Raw genomic sequence first — 16749 nt, forward strand, 5'->3', positions numbered from 1 at the left:
GTTTTGTTTTTTTCGGTCCGGAACGAAGTATTTTTCAAGTCGCCATTGAAGAAAGTTTGAATGAACATTCCGATTATTAAAAAGTAACCATGAGCTGATGCAATTGGCCCTTAGGAAATTTAGAATTTGTGTTTCAAGGAAATTGCTTTAAGTGAATAGACTTTCATGTCGTTATTTTTCCTCATCATTAACGCTTAATTAAAAGAAAGTCTCAAGAGGGATAATTGGGAGAAAATAAATAATTGTTTTCTTCAATAAATCATGTCCAACATCTTAAGGAAGTTTGTTTGTTAGATGTTATTTATCTAGTATATTTTTCCGTTTATTACATGTATTTGTTTATGTGGAGTATATTATTAGATACGTAGACAAAGTTTCTTTGCTTCCCATAGATTTAATAACTTATTAAGTTCAACTTAGTCTGCATTTTGTAAGAATACATATTTTATATTACCTACTTGGTAAGAATAAAATATACTTTTTTTTTTTAATTGCTTCGGTCTACATTCACATCTCACTGTAAAGAATACTTTGTACTTACTTCGGAACAACTGTACAAACACACAAACATATAGGTACCTAATAACCCCAATTACACTTTACCTTGTTAATTATAAGATCAATATCTTTTTTATTCCATTTAGGTACTTAAGTTTATTTTTATTCCTACATTTACCAGAAACGTAGTGCTGTATAATTTTCAAGTAAGTGCTATTGTACAATTTGCATAATTTTGTACGGACATTAGTGTATTAAGAGAATAAAAACAAACGAAGGTCGTCGCTCCGCTCTTGATCTGCGTATACAAAACAGTATTTACATAGAAAATGAAGTATCAACTTGGGAATAACCTTATGAACGGAGAATTTTACTTCGTGAATCTAAAAACGCGATACATCTTATTTTAATAAATTAATTCGTAGCTTTACCCGGTCACTGACACAAAATTCAAATCTAATATATATTTATTTGCAAACAGTAAAGTCAGTGACTCATTTTTGTTGGCAATACATGTTAACTTTTACATACCTACGTATTAATATTTCGACAAATCGAGAAACTTAAATACATTCGATCGGAAAATGAACAAGTGGGATGGTTACCTTGAAAAAAAAAACAAGAAGTGAAACAAGATATGCCAAAATAAAATGCCCATTAAATAGTTTTTAATATTTGAAACATATGGACGATCTCAGCCTACAATTGATTGACAATGAACAATTTAGTCACACTTTAATCTTAGTTGAAAGACAAGAAACTCATTAGTAGAACTTTTGCATATGAATAGATTCAAAGGAGTGTCTCTCACGTGGTTCAACGAAAATAGATTAAACATGACTTTTCGGTTTTACATCAAAAGTCTAATTTAACTTTTGGAATAAATACAAAGAGTTATTTTTTGTAATTTGCGTGACATTTACGAATCAAGTTCTTCTAAATCAGAAAATTAAAAAGTAAAAGTTGTTTCTGAGGAGGGATCCTTTACAATGAATTTATGCATACATTATAATAATTTTATTATTTTGTTTAAAATATTTTAATAATTATATATAAAGTTTTGTTCAATGGTCTATCTAATAGACAGAAGCTTGCCTGTAGAACTAATTTCTAAAGCTGAGTTTAGGTTTGTACACAGTAGATCGCTTGCCCATATGTGAATAAAGACGACATGTTATGATGACTTATGTATTTATTTATGTAATTTAAACAGAATGGGATAAATGGTTATTTATGTAAGTACCTACAATGACAAAAAATGTTGATGTGAATCTTATCGTTGTTTTCATTCAGTATAGGGTAATCACGTAAAAAATGGTTTCCATTTTCATCCAATACTTACTTATTTGTATGTACAACTTCAATCTACAAATCACACGGTTATCTGCAGACCAAATGAGCATCAATATTTATATTCTATCTTTAATTTTTAAAAACTCAACACAAAATTTACCTATATTTTGGTTGACTGATAGTGAATGCTGGACAGGCTTAAGGCCTATTCAGACCTAAGCGGTATTCGCTACCGTCTGCGGCAGAGAAAACCCTGTGGGTATGCGGTAATATGACCGTTCAGACCTAAGCGGTATTCGCTACCACCTGCGGCAGAGAAAACCCAGTGGGTATGCGATAATATTACTGTTGATGTTCGGGATGCATGCCGCTGCTCCCGCGCGGTATGTACTTCTACCCACAGCGGCAGTGAATATCGCTCAGGTCGCTCTAGCCGCGGTACTTGATACTAAATACCTGAGCGAAACTCGCGCGGTATGTACCTCTACCCACAGCGGCAGCGAATATCGCTCAGGTTTGAATAGGCCTTTAAAGACAGTTCATATATCACTGTAATGTATCTACTCTTAGTTCAGATAACGTTAATGCCATTATTTTGCATGACTCGATGTCGGTCATAACGAAGGAGTCATATGGAAAGTGTAAGATTTAATCTGTTATTATTTAACACAAATAAAAAAATATTTACTTAAAGCTAATAAAAAATGTTTTACAAATTACTCACAACTGCATAAAAAAATTATAAATTTAACACAAAAAGCGCAAAACAACCATAAAATAAAATCATCTAATAATAAATCTAAAACAACTTGGCAATTGATCAACCGTGCAAAATATAATCTACCTAAATATAATATCAATAAAATAAAACTAAAAAGCCATACTCTGACAGATCCCAATGACATAGCTGAAGAGTTCAATAACTATTTTATTGATAAAGTGCAGGGGAAGCTTCAGGTTAATAGCAAACCAAAACATTGTAAAATTAACACAAATAGCAAATCAATGTTCATGGCTCCCAGTGTACCACTAGACATCCACAAAATAATAATGTCATTGAAAAATACGAATAGTGTAGGGTACGATTGTATAGCTACCAAGATACTTAAAAGTGTATCAATGGAAATATGCAATCACCTAAGTTATATACTTAATCTATCTATCAGTGCGGGTATCTACCCAGACGCCCTAAAAATATCAATTGTAAAGCCACTCTTCAAAAAAGAAAATAGGGAACAAATGGAATATTACCGACCTATTTCATTAATACCTGTACTATCTAAAGTATTCGAGAAATATATATATAAGGAACTCTATAAATTCATCGAAAAGTTTAATATATTGTGCGAAGAACAAAAGGGCTTCCGAATACATAAAACAATTAATATGGCCATATACGACTTCCTATATAATGTCCTTAGTAATGTTGACAAGCGAAATCCTGTGTGCAGCATATTTTGCGATATGACCCAGGCGTTCGATTATGTACATTATCCCACCTTAATATCGAAACTGGAAGCCTATGGCATTAGAGGCAATGTACTTAGTCTACTCGAATCTTACCTAAAAAATAGAATACAAAAAACTGAGATAACTAAAATTAACATACATAATAAGCGCGAAGAAATATTTAGGTCCACCGAACGTGAAGTTTTATTTGGAGTACCACAGGGGAGTGTATTAGGCCCTTTCATATTTATTTTATACATAAATGACTTACCAAAATGTATTAAACACCCAGTGACATTGTTTGCAGACGATAGCACCATAACAATACCTTGTCAAGTTATAGAATCATATAGAAGTGATATCAATAATAGTTTAGAACAGGCTGTGAACTGGTTAGACTCTAATAATTTAAAAATTAATTTGACTAAAACAAAAACTATTCATTTTAGACAGCGTACTCCTAGCATTAATATTAACATTCAGCACGGTAATAATATAATAGAAGAAGTAGTGAATACAAAATTTCTGGGACTCATAATAGATCAAAAACTAAATTGGGAATCTCACATTGACACTCTATGTAAAAAAATTAGTAAGTCCGCATACGCTTTGCATACACTATCCTCAATAGTATATATGGATGCGCTTCTCACGGCCTATTATGGCCTAGTGGAATCGCACCTACGGTACGGTATTATTTTTTGGGGTAACTCTTCGGGAAGAGAAACAGCTTTCAAAGCACAAAAAAGATGTATAAGAGCTATCTTTAAGTTGCAAACCACTGATAGCTGCATGCCATATTTCAAAGAATATAATATATTAACCCTACCCTGTCTGTACATCCTAGAAATAGCTTTATTTGTCAAATCAAACCCGAATAAATTTCAACTCCTGGCCGATAATTTCCCACGGAGTAGGCGCAACAATAGTTTACTTTATCTACAAACATCTAAAACAGCACTTATGCGCAAAAGTGTTTACTGCATGGCTCCGGTGATATATAATAAAATACCTAAACAGTGGAAAGAATTACCCCTATTGAAATTTAAAAAGAAACTGCGAAAATTTCTACTGAATAAAAGTTACTACAGTATAAGTGAATTCCTCAATGAAAAAGACTTTACTATATAGAGTATTTTAATCAGGATTGATAATAATGCTATTGAAAGCCTTATGTAAGTTAATTACTAGTATATGTCATTTTTTAATTTAGTTTATTTTATTTTTACTTATAATGTCCTTTAAAAAAAAATCTGTTTATGTCTTAAAAAAAAAAAAAAAAAAACTATTTAAATTTGCATGCCTTCATGGCAAAATATGGCTGAACTATTGTAATGTATCTGTGTCACCTGTATTGTACCCATATTTGCGAATAAATTTATCTTTATCTTTATCTTTATCTTTAAAGATTACTCGAACTGTCCGAACTTGAATGTTTAGGTACGAACAAGAAATAGGTATCAACATAGGTGCTAAGTACCCATAGCAAAGTTTATCGCTAGTCATTTCGTTTAATCTGATAAAGGTATTGGAGGGCCTGTCAGACAGTATCAGCTACGCACGGCTTATTGTAATATGTCAGATTTCCATATTCGATCAAACGTTTTTGATTACTCCATCAGAGTTTAACTGTCCCTTTTAATTGAACAGTCGCTACATGTATAGGTCTATGCTTTAGAAATAACTTTAATGGTATTTGTTCAAATCAATGCTTTGAGTGAATGTCTCTCAATGTAAAGGGAATAAATACGTCACCATCATTTTGCTGTTTTCGCAAATTTTATTCAGCATTTTCTCTTTTTGAAGCGACACTGCATCTTTATTGAGAAAAGGACTCAAAACATCTAGTACTCCATAAAAAGAGTCATCTTTCCAGTTCAAGCGTTCTCTTCACTTATGGCCGAGATTTATGAAGCTTTTTTTACCTGCCATTCATAGATAACTATTGTCAAACCAATAATAGGTATCCTTACCTTCTTATCTCATACGTATGGAACCCTATCGATGTGAATGGTACTTCTATAAAACCGTGGCTATAAGCCAAAGGGTTAAAGAGCCCTTTAATAGCAGACGAACCAGCGTTATAATTGAGTATACTTATCGAACCTTATTGTACAACCACCCACATGTTCAATCGATACCAAAGGGATTAAGTAAAATGACTGGAGGAAGAGCTTTTGTCGGCTAATTATAATCAACTGAGAACATGTTTCCTGGATAATAACATAGTAACAGTCAAAGGGTTCAACTATCGACACATTTCGTCGGCTATACTTATGTCGCGTTTATGAGGGACAAGGTTATATATACAGGATACAAATACACCCTCTAATTGATGTTACGAAGTTTCATTTGAATCAACAGTTGCACTTGGCATCACAGGAGAAATTAGTCAGACACTGATCATTGCCTAAAGTCTTAAAGTACCTCACATAACAAATCTAAACATTCCTAAATTAAAATTTTGCACACAGAATTTATTAAAAACCCTTCTTCCCGCGGTTTCACCTACTTCCCGTGAAAACTACTGATTTTACCGGGAGAAAATATAGCCTGTATTACTCGGGAAGAGTGTAGCTATATAACAGTGAACAAGTTTTTAAATCAGCTAAGAATGTCAGCTTTAAACAAACACAAAATGGTTTTCACTTTTTATTATATTGGAATTGACAATGTTGTGTTACACAATTGATAACATACAATTCAATAAAATATACTACATTCCATTGATTTAAGATGGGTAGTTCCAAGAAGCCAAAAATAGTTATTGGGCACGATAAATTCAAAGTCGTCCCCAGACATAAATAAAGAAATAATGGTTTGACGGCTGACTATGCCTTCTTTCTTTTATTCTGATATAAAGTCAGGCATATTTTTTCTAACCGAATTTATTACCAAATCTCGCTTAGTGTATTATTTCTAAACTACGAATATTGTGGTGAGTCACTTAATCAGTCTGCGTCGTCTGTCATTTCAGCGTAAATGTGAAACTACTTCAAACAATAGTATAATTTTAGCTAGTCACTAAGTCATATTGAAGCTACCTAGGGGTCATTGTGGCACTTACATACATACCATATTCCCTATAATCTAACCTAGGCTAATAAGGTTCACTCTGACTTAACTACAAAAGCAGTCATACCTACTTGATTATTACGACTAATATAATAACTATACTGGCTCTTTTCAAAAGGATCAAACAATATACATAGCACTGTAGGAGGCATTTATAAAACTATTTTTACAGCTTTTGTATTACAGTATTAAGTCCCAAAAATAAACCTAGATATCGGTCCAAATTTAGACAAAGCTAATTTACTAACCGACTTTACAAAGATTATTTGTGACATTATCTGTCTGTGTCACCTATTTTGACCTATTTCGAATTATTCTACTAATATACATCTACTGTATCTTTCGTCTCTAACCAAGTTTTATGTATTAAAACTTCAAGTATAATTCGTTCAAATATTTCACCTTGTATGTATTCCAGCTTGGAATGCAGACACCATGTTTTAAAACCGCGTGCTAATTGCAATTAAAGCAACACATGAAAGCTTTGTCTAGCCATAATATTTCACTATAAAACGACAAAGTCACGACCATAAAACAAAATACTTAGAAAAAAAATCTTTAAGTAATGATGTTCAAACGTATAAATGAATTTTAATTTTTTCTAATCACCTCTTTTTCTTTTGTAAACCACATATTACACGACAGGCTTTAACGGCTTATCCAGTCGCCAGCTTCTGGCTGTATGATCAGACCCTAAATATCATGTAGTATCAATTATATATATATTTTAAGAAATAACTTCTGAGTACCAGAAACTAGCTTTTAGCTCCATCATCATAACTTGAAGTCCACGGTTCCATACTAAGACTTATCTATCAATGTGATTCTAACTAGCCTGAAAACAATATTATGACTAATATAATCTATTGAGGATTGAGCTGGTCTGCTGGTGACCCTGACTACATGATTAGGTTTGATTCACGATAAAAAATAAAAAGTCATGTATTTAAATAAGGTTCAAAATTAACACTTTTGACGCTCAAGTTTACAAAAGTCAGACCCCAAAAACACCCGCCCTTCACCGCTTCCTTTGTGTTTTTGCTCGGAAGGAGAAATAGTAGAACAAACTCCGCAGCAAAAAAACACATAATATTATTATATCGACACTTGGGTTACATTATGAATACACTGTTCGTGTTGCTGCTTGAGTTGAAAGATTTGTGACGTACAAAAATATGACTGAAGGTCAATAAAAGTTTGTAAAAAAATCGGTCAAGTGCGAGTCGAACTCACGCACAAAGGGACGGAACCCTTTGTGCGTGAGTACCGATTTATAAAACGGACAAAAAAATCACGTTTGTATTATGGGAACCCCCCAAAATATTTATTTAATTCTAGTTTTCGGGATTTGTTGTTATAGCGGCAACAAAAATAGATCATCTGTGAAAATTTCAACTCTCTAACTATCACGGTTCATGAGATACACGGACATACGGACAGAGGAGCGAAAACAATGGGGTCCCGTTTTACCCTTTGTGTACGGAACCCTAAAAAAATTAAATGGTTAACAGACAAAGTACTCAATCCTACATACAATAATTATAAAGAAAAGTATTATGTGACTGTTTCTGAGCATAAAATAAAAGAATAGTTACGACGTGTGCGGGACATATTTTTATTTAGTCCGTGCATATGACCTGATTTTATATTTCCCTAAAGTAATAAAAAATTATAATGAGTTTTGTATGTTTTATGATTCGAAATATGACTTCCATCATTTTTTTTAACAGCGAATCATTGAGGTTTTATTTTACAACTAACTGTTTCTCGCGGTTTACGCTTACGTCAGTAGGAAACTTATTATCACACCTGAATGAAAGTTTTAAGAGTGAATCTGTTTCATCTCAATCGGCACATTATCAACATTTTAATTTAATGTAAAAGCTACTTCAATATTTAATACAATTAATTGAGGAAAATATCTGGTTTAATATAATTTAAGAATAGTCCGGAATAAAGTACTTCATATTTTATTTACCTATTATCAGAATTTATTGCTGTACTTGAAATTTTGTAATGAGTCACAGTTACCTGGAAAACACGTGTAAACAAATTATTGAAACATAAAATACAGGTTAGTAAAACACGGACGAATTTCCCACTAAAATTAATAATAAACTCCGTTTAGTGTTGAAACATTATATATCTATCATCAAACCTATTTGTATACGCCACTATTTTAAGGTGTCAGATCTCCGGCATAATAAAAAACATCGGTAAACTACCGACATTATTTAAATTTAGAACACCTTGTCATTTATTTTCCGTGTTCAACATCTATTAATTCGATATTTGAATTTTCAGCAAGGCCTGTCACAGGTACTCATCAACCTTCGTTTAGGAATGAAATAACCGTGAAAAGGTCCTAATCTAAAACATAATTTAATGTGTATCGTGTATAATATCATAACTTAAATCTATTTTTCCATTTAGTTCGTTAAAAATGTTTTAGAATACCACTAAAACACCTTTTGTTGTAGCGTTAACAAATGAATGATTCGATATATTTACGTTCGAAATATGGCGAAGTATTTATTCAAATGTCCACAGTTTCACTTGGTTGTAATTGATAGGATTTATCGGAACTCCTTTGTTTTGCTTAGTAGAGTTTTAGTGTTTTTATGTAAATATCTAGACAAGTTTAATAAACCTTTCAAAAATAATCTAGGTACTCGAAATACCAGACGAAATATGTTGCCGCGATTTTCCAATGCGTACGAAAAACTCATACATATTTTTTCTCCGTATTGAAACTTAAGCTTGTTCAATAGAAGTGTATACAACTGTTACTTTGAAACAGCTGGAAAAACAATACGTAGATAAAGCGATTAAAAGGAGCGGGTGAAAATTTTCAGTGTATCACTCTAAGCGATATTCAGGCAGTCCTTTGCTAGTTACCGAACCGACGCGACGTCTGGATGCGTTACCGAGCGACAGTGACGCGGAAAAAAGTTTGTTAACGTATTTTGAACTAAAATAATTTAATAAATATTCGAGTATATAAGTGGACTAATGTATTGAACGAGGATTTTGTTTATCGAGTTTTTTGTTGGATCAGTTTTTTGGAGTTTGGAAACTATTGTGTAAGTATTTTTGGGAATGTTTTAAATTAAAAATTAAATGCTATATTTGAATATTAATGACTATTTTGTAGTATGCAGAAAAAAAAAACATTTGCATTAAATGTGAGAATGACACGATTAAGACATTATTTAACTCTGTTATAACGTTATCAGTATTTAGACAACGTTATCAATGTTAATTTATTGTACTTTCCTTATTATCACACATTTCTAATTGGAAAAACTAATTGTATTCATCTTGCAACGATACTCATACGCATTACAAAAACATAAATAAGCGCAGTTCCTTATAATATTCATTAGCGTATTTACTTCTGGATATTTTATTTAAGATATATATTTTTAATTTTACTCAAATTGATTGCTTCTATTTTCAATACATTAAAAAAAAAAACATTTTTATATTCCTCATCAATCGGATACAATTATAACAGGGCATCAACAATAAATCATTTAACAATGATTGTAAGAAAATTGCTGTCCTATAGATAGACCATTATTACGAGATCTCGTACACAATAGAAGTTGCGACATTGCTGTACTATGATTTCCGTGACACTATTTGTTGGGGCCCAGTGCTGCCCAGTGCCCTTTCGTCCATTATTCGTCCGACAAACCAATCTTTGGTACGAAATAAAATGACACATTTGTATCTAGCAAGGCAATGTTGAATTTATTAGACTAGAATCATTTTCGCGGAGAATGTGCACTTTCTAATATATATATTTTTATTAACCCGTGCGAGGATGTACATGAGACACAAATTGATTTTCTATTGTTCTAAAACTAACAGCATACAAGCGGTTACCTGTCCTTTAGTATTCTAGTAGTCGCAAAACGCATCGGGCCGAAATTGCTTTGTGGTTTAAATATTTGACGAATCTGTCAGGAATCTGGAAGTTAGTGGTGATTCAGTCGTGCCAATCTTGAACAGATGCCGAAGAAATTTGGCCTAGACGCCATTAATGGTATCTAGTCAATATATTTTAATAAGCAAATTTAATGGTTGGTTTTCGTGGGATTGTTTTGTTTATTTCTGTTATGTGAAATAGTTTAAACGTGAGTTTAGTCCTTCATCTGATTTTGTGTTGATAAGTCTGTAAAAAATAGGATAAAATATAGTAGGATAGACATACATTTTGGTATTACTTTACACTCGAAAAATGCTGTTTTAGACAGAACTTCGTTTGACGTAAAATCTGATGAAACTCGTAATTATGTGGAAAATCCATTTTCATAATACGGAAAATATTAAATTGCTTCAAAGTTTTTTAATACTTACTTCCTCTTATATCGATTCTGTGAGTGGCATTAGATGAAACTTCTTTATGGAAATTGAAATCAAACTTTTTCTATTATTTCGAGGGTTTTCATTTATGAACTTCTAATTTCTTATATTCGGTAGTCCATACTCCCATCGGATTTCATACCTACGTATTTTATGATTAAAAACAGTAAATAATTACAGTTGTCATAACTGTAATTATTTACTGTTTTTTTTCTTTGTCTTGTGGCATGACTTACATCCTATGTAATCTGGTACATACCATATAGATTTTTTCAACACCCGACCAAAGATATAATATATTTTCTACGGAAATCAGAGTACATTAAGAAAAATAATACCATCTCCTACTGCGAACTTACGTTCAATGATAACTTCTTTTAGTCATCAGTCGGGCCTAAAATGGCGTAATATTTTTTTTTCGCTTCAAAAACATACGCGAAACGAATGAGACAGTCGCTGTCATTAGTTGTACATATTTATGTAATCATGACGTTGTGATGGCATACGTTGATTTTTATTAACGTTTTTTCACAGCTAGTTCAAATACAGAGAGTGGCAAACGGAATACGGCTTTACAAATAATAACAAAAAATATATTAACTGAAGCAAATATCGTATTTAGCCGAGGCTATGGATGCATGGAAAATTACTTGCCCGAACGAAAATTTACCCAGCAACCCGTCTTCCCAAAGACAGTGGGATGAGCCGCTCTGCAGAGTAACCCGAAATAGTTTAATAGAAACGGCAATTACTCCTGCTGAGCGAGCGCGCCTACTGGCTGTGGGTAGATGGGAGTCGGGGCTTTGGCTTCAGGCACTACCGTCGTCAAACATTGGCACCATGTTTGACGATACAACTTTCCGCCTCGCTACTTGTTTACGTATATGAGTAGGAGCATGGTGCTGCTCCCCTCATCGCTGCCACTGTGGTGAGGCTGTCACCAGCCTCGGACACCACGGCCTGTCGTGTAGCCGTAGTGCGGGCCGTATTGCGCGACACGCAAATATCAACGACATTATACGTCGGGCTCTTGTTGCCGTCGGGGTGCCAGCTGTACTGGAACCAAATGGCTTGGCACGCGACGACGGTAAGAGACCAGACGGCATGTCTTTATTCCCATAGTGGCCTTGTCGGCAACTATATTTTCGAACCATTTGGGGTTGAAACCCTCGGCTCATGGGGTCCGAATGCGCACACCCTATTTAAAGATCTGTCTAGGCGGCTGGTTGACGCTTCTCGTGACCAAAAGGCTGGCTATTACCTCTATATAACTATGTAAATACTGAAGCATATTGAATGAATTTATGGGAACTTTTACTATTTTAGAGAATCTTTAAAGAACATATGGGTGAATTTCAACAAGTCCAATAAAATCTTCATTTCCGTGGATTTTTTATTCTTCAACTTTAGAACAAGAAAAAATAGTGTTTACTCAAGTTTTTGATAAGATATGTATTCTTACTTAATATCTAGTAGATAACTTGAAAAACTAACGAGATATACAAGATTAAAATTTCCATGCCACGGCGATGAAACATGCATGCACGGCAATGAAACATGCGTCCATGGCAATGAAAGAACTTTTCACGTCGTTTTTTTCAGACAATCTTTTTCTTTCCTTTCTCTCCTCTTCCGATAGTTTTGGTTTAGGCATCTTGGCTTTCTAGAAAGAATCAATCCATTATTATGTTTATAATTAGACTGTAGTATATGTGAGTGAGTAAGTGAGTGTATATGTGGAGGTGCGTACGTGTATGTTTGTGTCAGTCCGTGTGCATGTGTGAGATGGTGCGTGTTTGAATGTCTATCGTGTGATGGAGTGTCAAATGACAGAGAGAGTGGAGTGGTGTTTGTGTAAGTTTATCATTTTGTGAGGTGAACGTGGAAATATCTTTTTTTAGTATTTTTTTTTTCTTAATAATGACGTGGCGATGAAAACATAAGTCACGGTAATGAAACATGTGGCCACGGCAATGAAACGAAATTGTTTTACAAGGCATAGCAATGAAAATTTTTTTATTGCCATGTATTTTTTTTCATTGCCATAGCAAATTTTGACCACGGAAACCACGGAAATGAGAGCGCGGCGATGAATATCAAGGCAAAAATATCAAAATACCAAAAATCTGTTAATAATTCACAGTAATTAACACGTCACAAATAAACATAAGATAAATGGCATTGTACCGAATGATCAATTAAGAGGACAAACTTATTCAAACAGAAGTTAGACCTATACACGGCGATGAAAGAAAAAATGTCCAGTACTAAAAAAATTGAATAGTTACATTTATGGCGCGAAAACGCAGGCACGTGCACACGTCATTCCACGTCGAACACTTGACGTCCACTCATATGCAACATTTAGCGCACACCGGGAGGGACGCAAACCGTTAGAAAAAGCCATATTCTCAAATATGTTTAGGACACGGCGATGAATGGTAGTTCTGGGACAAACTATTTTTTATTGACCATTTGTTGTATTGTTTAAATATTTGAACAAATGTATTCCGTAACAATACTTTAACTATTAACGAATCAAATAAAAGTAGGTTTTAATATAAATAACTAATACATTTTTATCAATAAGGTCTAGAACACATCAAGGTGACGTGTGGACAAACACGGCAATGAAAGATTTTAAGGTTTAATTTTTTTTTTTTGGAGAACCAATTAATCCTATTAACAAAATATTTAGTGCTACACATAGATTACTATTTCACCTACTTAGAAAAAAATATAAGAATATTGTAACGATGATTTTTAGTACCGATTTCATCGATGCCACGCAATTTTTGGTCCCGGGAAATTCACCCATATACCTAGGTATATGTATCAATCTATTGAACATATAGGTATTGATGACAATAAACCTGATTTGGTTTGTCTCCATAGCTTAGCAATATTGCGACTTTCAGAAAGGGAATATTGTAAAATAAATTGTCTATTCCAAATGTATATGATTGTATACATTGTATATAGATGTAATCTGTGATATAATATATGGTAAATATTGTTGATAGATTTTTTTATGTCACAAGCTTTTCATGACTTTCTGGGAACGTAGCATGTTTACTAATAATAACAAAAGCTTGACAGATTACAAAAAGGAGCACATATAACCACGTATTATTATACCTACACTATTGTTGCACTAGCTCTATAATTTATAAACCCTGTAGAAAGTTTATTTGACTGTACCTGAGGCATTGTTTCAGTAACTTCGAGGTTTACAAATGTTAATTTATAACAAAGTAGTAGTGTGAAGATATGGTCCTTTTTCGTTTCTACATGCGAAGAAATACAGAAAGTCTTTTGTTATGACGACATCTTTTGTTGCATAGGTAAATATAATTTTCCTTTCCCCTTTTTTACTGAGCTAGATTGGATTAAAAAAAGTTTTTTTCTAGAAATCAAGAGAAAGTTCTTTGCTGCCGCTTGCCCGTGTCACACTGATTTTTTTCCCTCACTAGTATTTTAAAGGTTTCATTCGTTAGAAATATTAAGAGCACTTTCTTACAGGCTTCTTTGCTAAATATCACAAACTTAGTGGTTCATTATTACTTGTTTGTTTCAATATATTGCAGTACCGAAGAAAGAGAGGTAATTTTTAATATCGAGAAATTATTTCTAGAAAACCAGTTTTTAGTCGTGGTTGGTTTATTTTGATATTTTTACGGTGAGAAGCTGCAATTAGGTTTCTGAGTAAATAGTAGCGTAGAAATTGTAGTTCTAATTAAATGTAGGTCCTTAGTAGTGTTTATTCCTCAGGGCATTTCGGGCTTGTGATTTCTTGAATTTCTCAGAAGGAATAACGATGTGGGTGTTCACTACATGGTTCAATACTTTCAAAATTACTATAATATTTATATAGGTCCTTGGTCCTAAAGTAACTTTGTTTATTTGTTACGCTTGCGTAAAAGCGGCTGAATCGATTTGATTTGATGGAAATAACACTTTGCAAGGACGTAGGTGGCACTGGACACTGAAATCTAGGTATTTAAAAAAATTCTGATGTTTGGTCAGTTTTAAATTTACTTATTAGCTCTTAACAGATTTCTCTTTATCCTATTTTGATTTTACAAATATAACCAGAAAAAACCGGACGACTTTAGCTTACGAATTTTTAAGTAACTAGGCCTTGAAAACGTTTGCGTCAATGTGTATTGTTAAATTTATTTTTATTTCTATACAATCCAACGTTTATGGTATAACAACGAATGATTCAACAAGAAAAGAACAAACAAATTTGTTTTTTCATTTATATAGACTTGCGTAGAGCGACTGCCTATCTGACCTCCTACCCAGTAATTCGGCCAAGCCGATAGTTGCCCAAAAGACTTTAGGGTCACTAAGCATATAACTGATCATACACATAGTATTATTTTCTAACTTTTCAGTTTGAATAAAGTACACTGCTTATCGATATATCATAGATTCTGACGCACCATCTGCTTCAAAAACGAAATCTTATTCAGTGTTTTGTTTCTCTCCGAAGACTTGTAGAGATAATCCTTTTATAAAGATTTCATGAATTAACCCAACATTGCTTTACTAATAAACCTCATAAAATGCTCACGGAAAATAACAATTTTAAAGCAGACCAGTCTTAATTACACTGCACTAATATATTTTAGAATCCCTCTTTAAAGTTAACCCGTAGTGGCGGCTGGGGGTAAATCTGACACTCATTTATTTTACTAGCTAAAAATAGTCATTTTGTTGGTTTTTGTTCGGAAATTTGCATTTTATGCACGCTTTAGCTTAACTATATAGGTTAATCAGGTCACTATCACTTTTAGTTGGCCACAGCAGCAGTGGAAATTTTTGTCTTTGATTTTTAAATTAGACGCTAAACGGTACTATTTTGTCTCATTCATTTATGAATAGCATTTTCTTTGAAACAAATTTGTAAAAGATCGTGGGTGACAGACTTATAGAAATATGAATAAATGCGAAGTCATTCAATCAAAGTACATGTATTAAGATATCAACAGTTGTATGGAACTTTAAAAGGATTTAGTCCTACAAGAATTATCGTCATTGATCATTCATTCATTAAGTTTCTCAATTGGCAACTAACAATGCAATACTTTGAATGCCCTTTTCAGAGTTCAGATTTCATTTGCAATGCAAATCAGATACGGCTACATTTAGAGTTATAAACATTCACGTAATGACACTAAGATTAACTGTAACAAATGAATAGCTTTTCATTTATTCAAAGATTGGCTTAACTTCCTTTTGTTTAATGAAAGCTGAGTCATGAGGCACAGAATTTGCATAATTAAAGCGCAGTAGCAGTTTATTTGTTTTATTTTTATTGAACAGTCAAGTCTGAGAAACATTACAACTAATATAAGATACTAGCTTTCGCCCGCAGTTTCACCCGCGTCCCGTATCCGGATGGTGACAAAAACTATCCTAAAACCTTCTCGCGGGTCTAAGTTACCTTCCCTCTAATTTTCAGCCAAATCGGTCAAGCCGTTTTCAGGTTTTGTCGTGACAACGGAAAGCGGGTTTCATTTTTATATATATAGATATGGAAATATTCAGCGATCTATTTATGTAAGAGTATGATGAAATTCAGTAAAATTCGTAAGCAGCAGCTACAATAATAAAGTCCCCAAACGTCGGCGTAAAGAAGGCCCCTATAAACAATTTAAAATTGGCAGTGGGTTTTCCTGACCTACAATTTCCTTAAGAACATGAGCTTACATTCTTTCTTCACTCTTACATTGCCATCTTAACAAATCCTAAAGATTAGGGACCTTATCCCGGCTTACCCTAACGCCTTCCGGGCTTTCAAAAAAATTCAAATATTACCAAACCTACATACTAAACGTAATCTTTTCCATAGAAAACACTTATTCCTATTCTATTGAACGCTGATGAAAAGGGTAAAACTTTTATTTATTTTTGTAAGTACATGTCGCTCGTTAGATGAAGCCTTTGATATCAAAAGAAGGACTTTCGAAGAACAGGAACTCATTCCCATACTGAAAATTGGCCTTTAAAACAGATCGAATCTAAAAACATAGGGGTAACGAGGAAACAAAGAGG

At 33.3% G+C, this 16749-nt stretch overlaps 1 protein-coding gene across 1 annotated transcript in view; it reads left to right on the top strand.

The window, feature by feature from the left end:
- Positions 1-9206: 9206 nt before the first annotated feature.
- Positions 9207-16749, top strand: part of LOC124637040 (gonadotropin-releasing hormone receptor) — an 88537-nt gene continuing 80994 nt past the window's right edge. Inside the window, exon 1 of the mRNA XM_047173358.1 lies at positions 9207-9398. The gene's annotated coding sequence lies outside the window, so the exon portion shown is untranslated. The remainder of the gene's footprint in view (positions 9399-16749) is intronic.

This window comes from Helicoverpa zea, chromosome 15 (assembly GCF_022581195.2).
Source record: "Helicoverpa zea isolate HzStark_Cry1AcR chromosome 15, ilHelZeax1.1, whole genome shotgun sequence".
NCBI classification, from domain to species: Eukaryota; Metazoa; Arthropoda; class Insecta; order Lepidoptera; family Noctuidae; genus Helicoverpa; species Helicoverpa zea.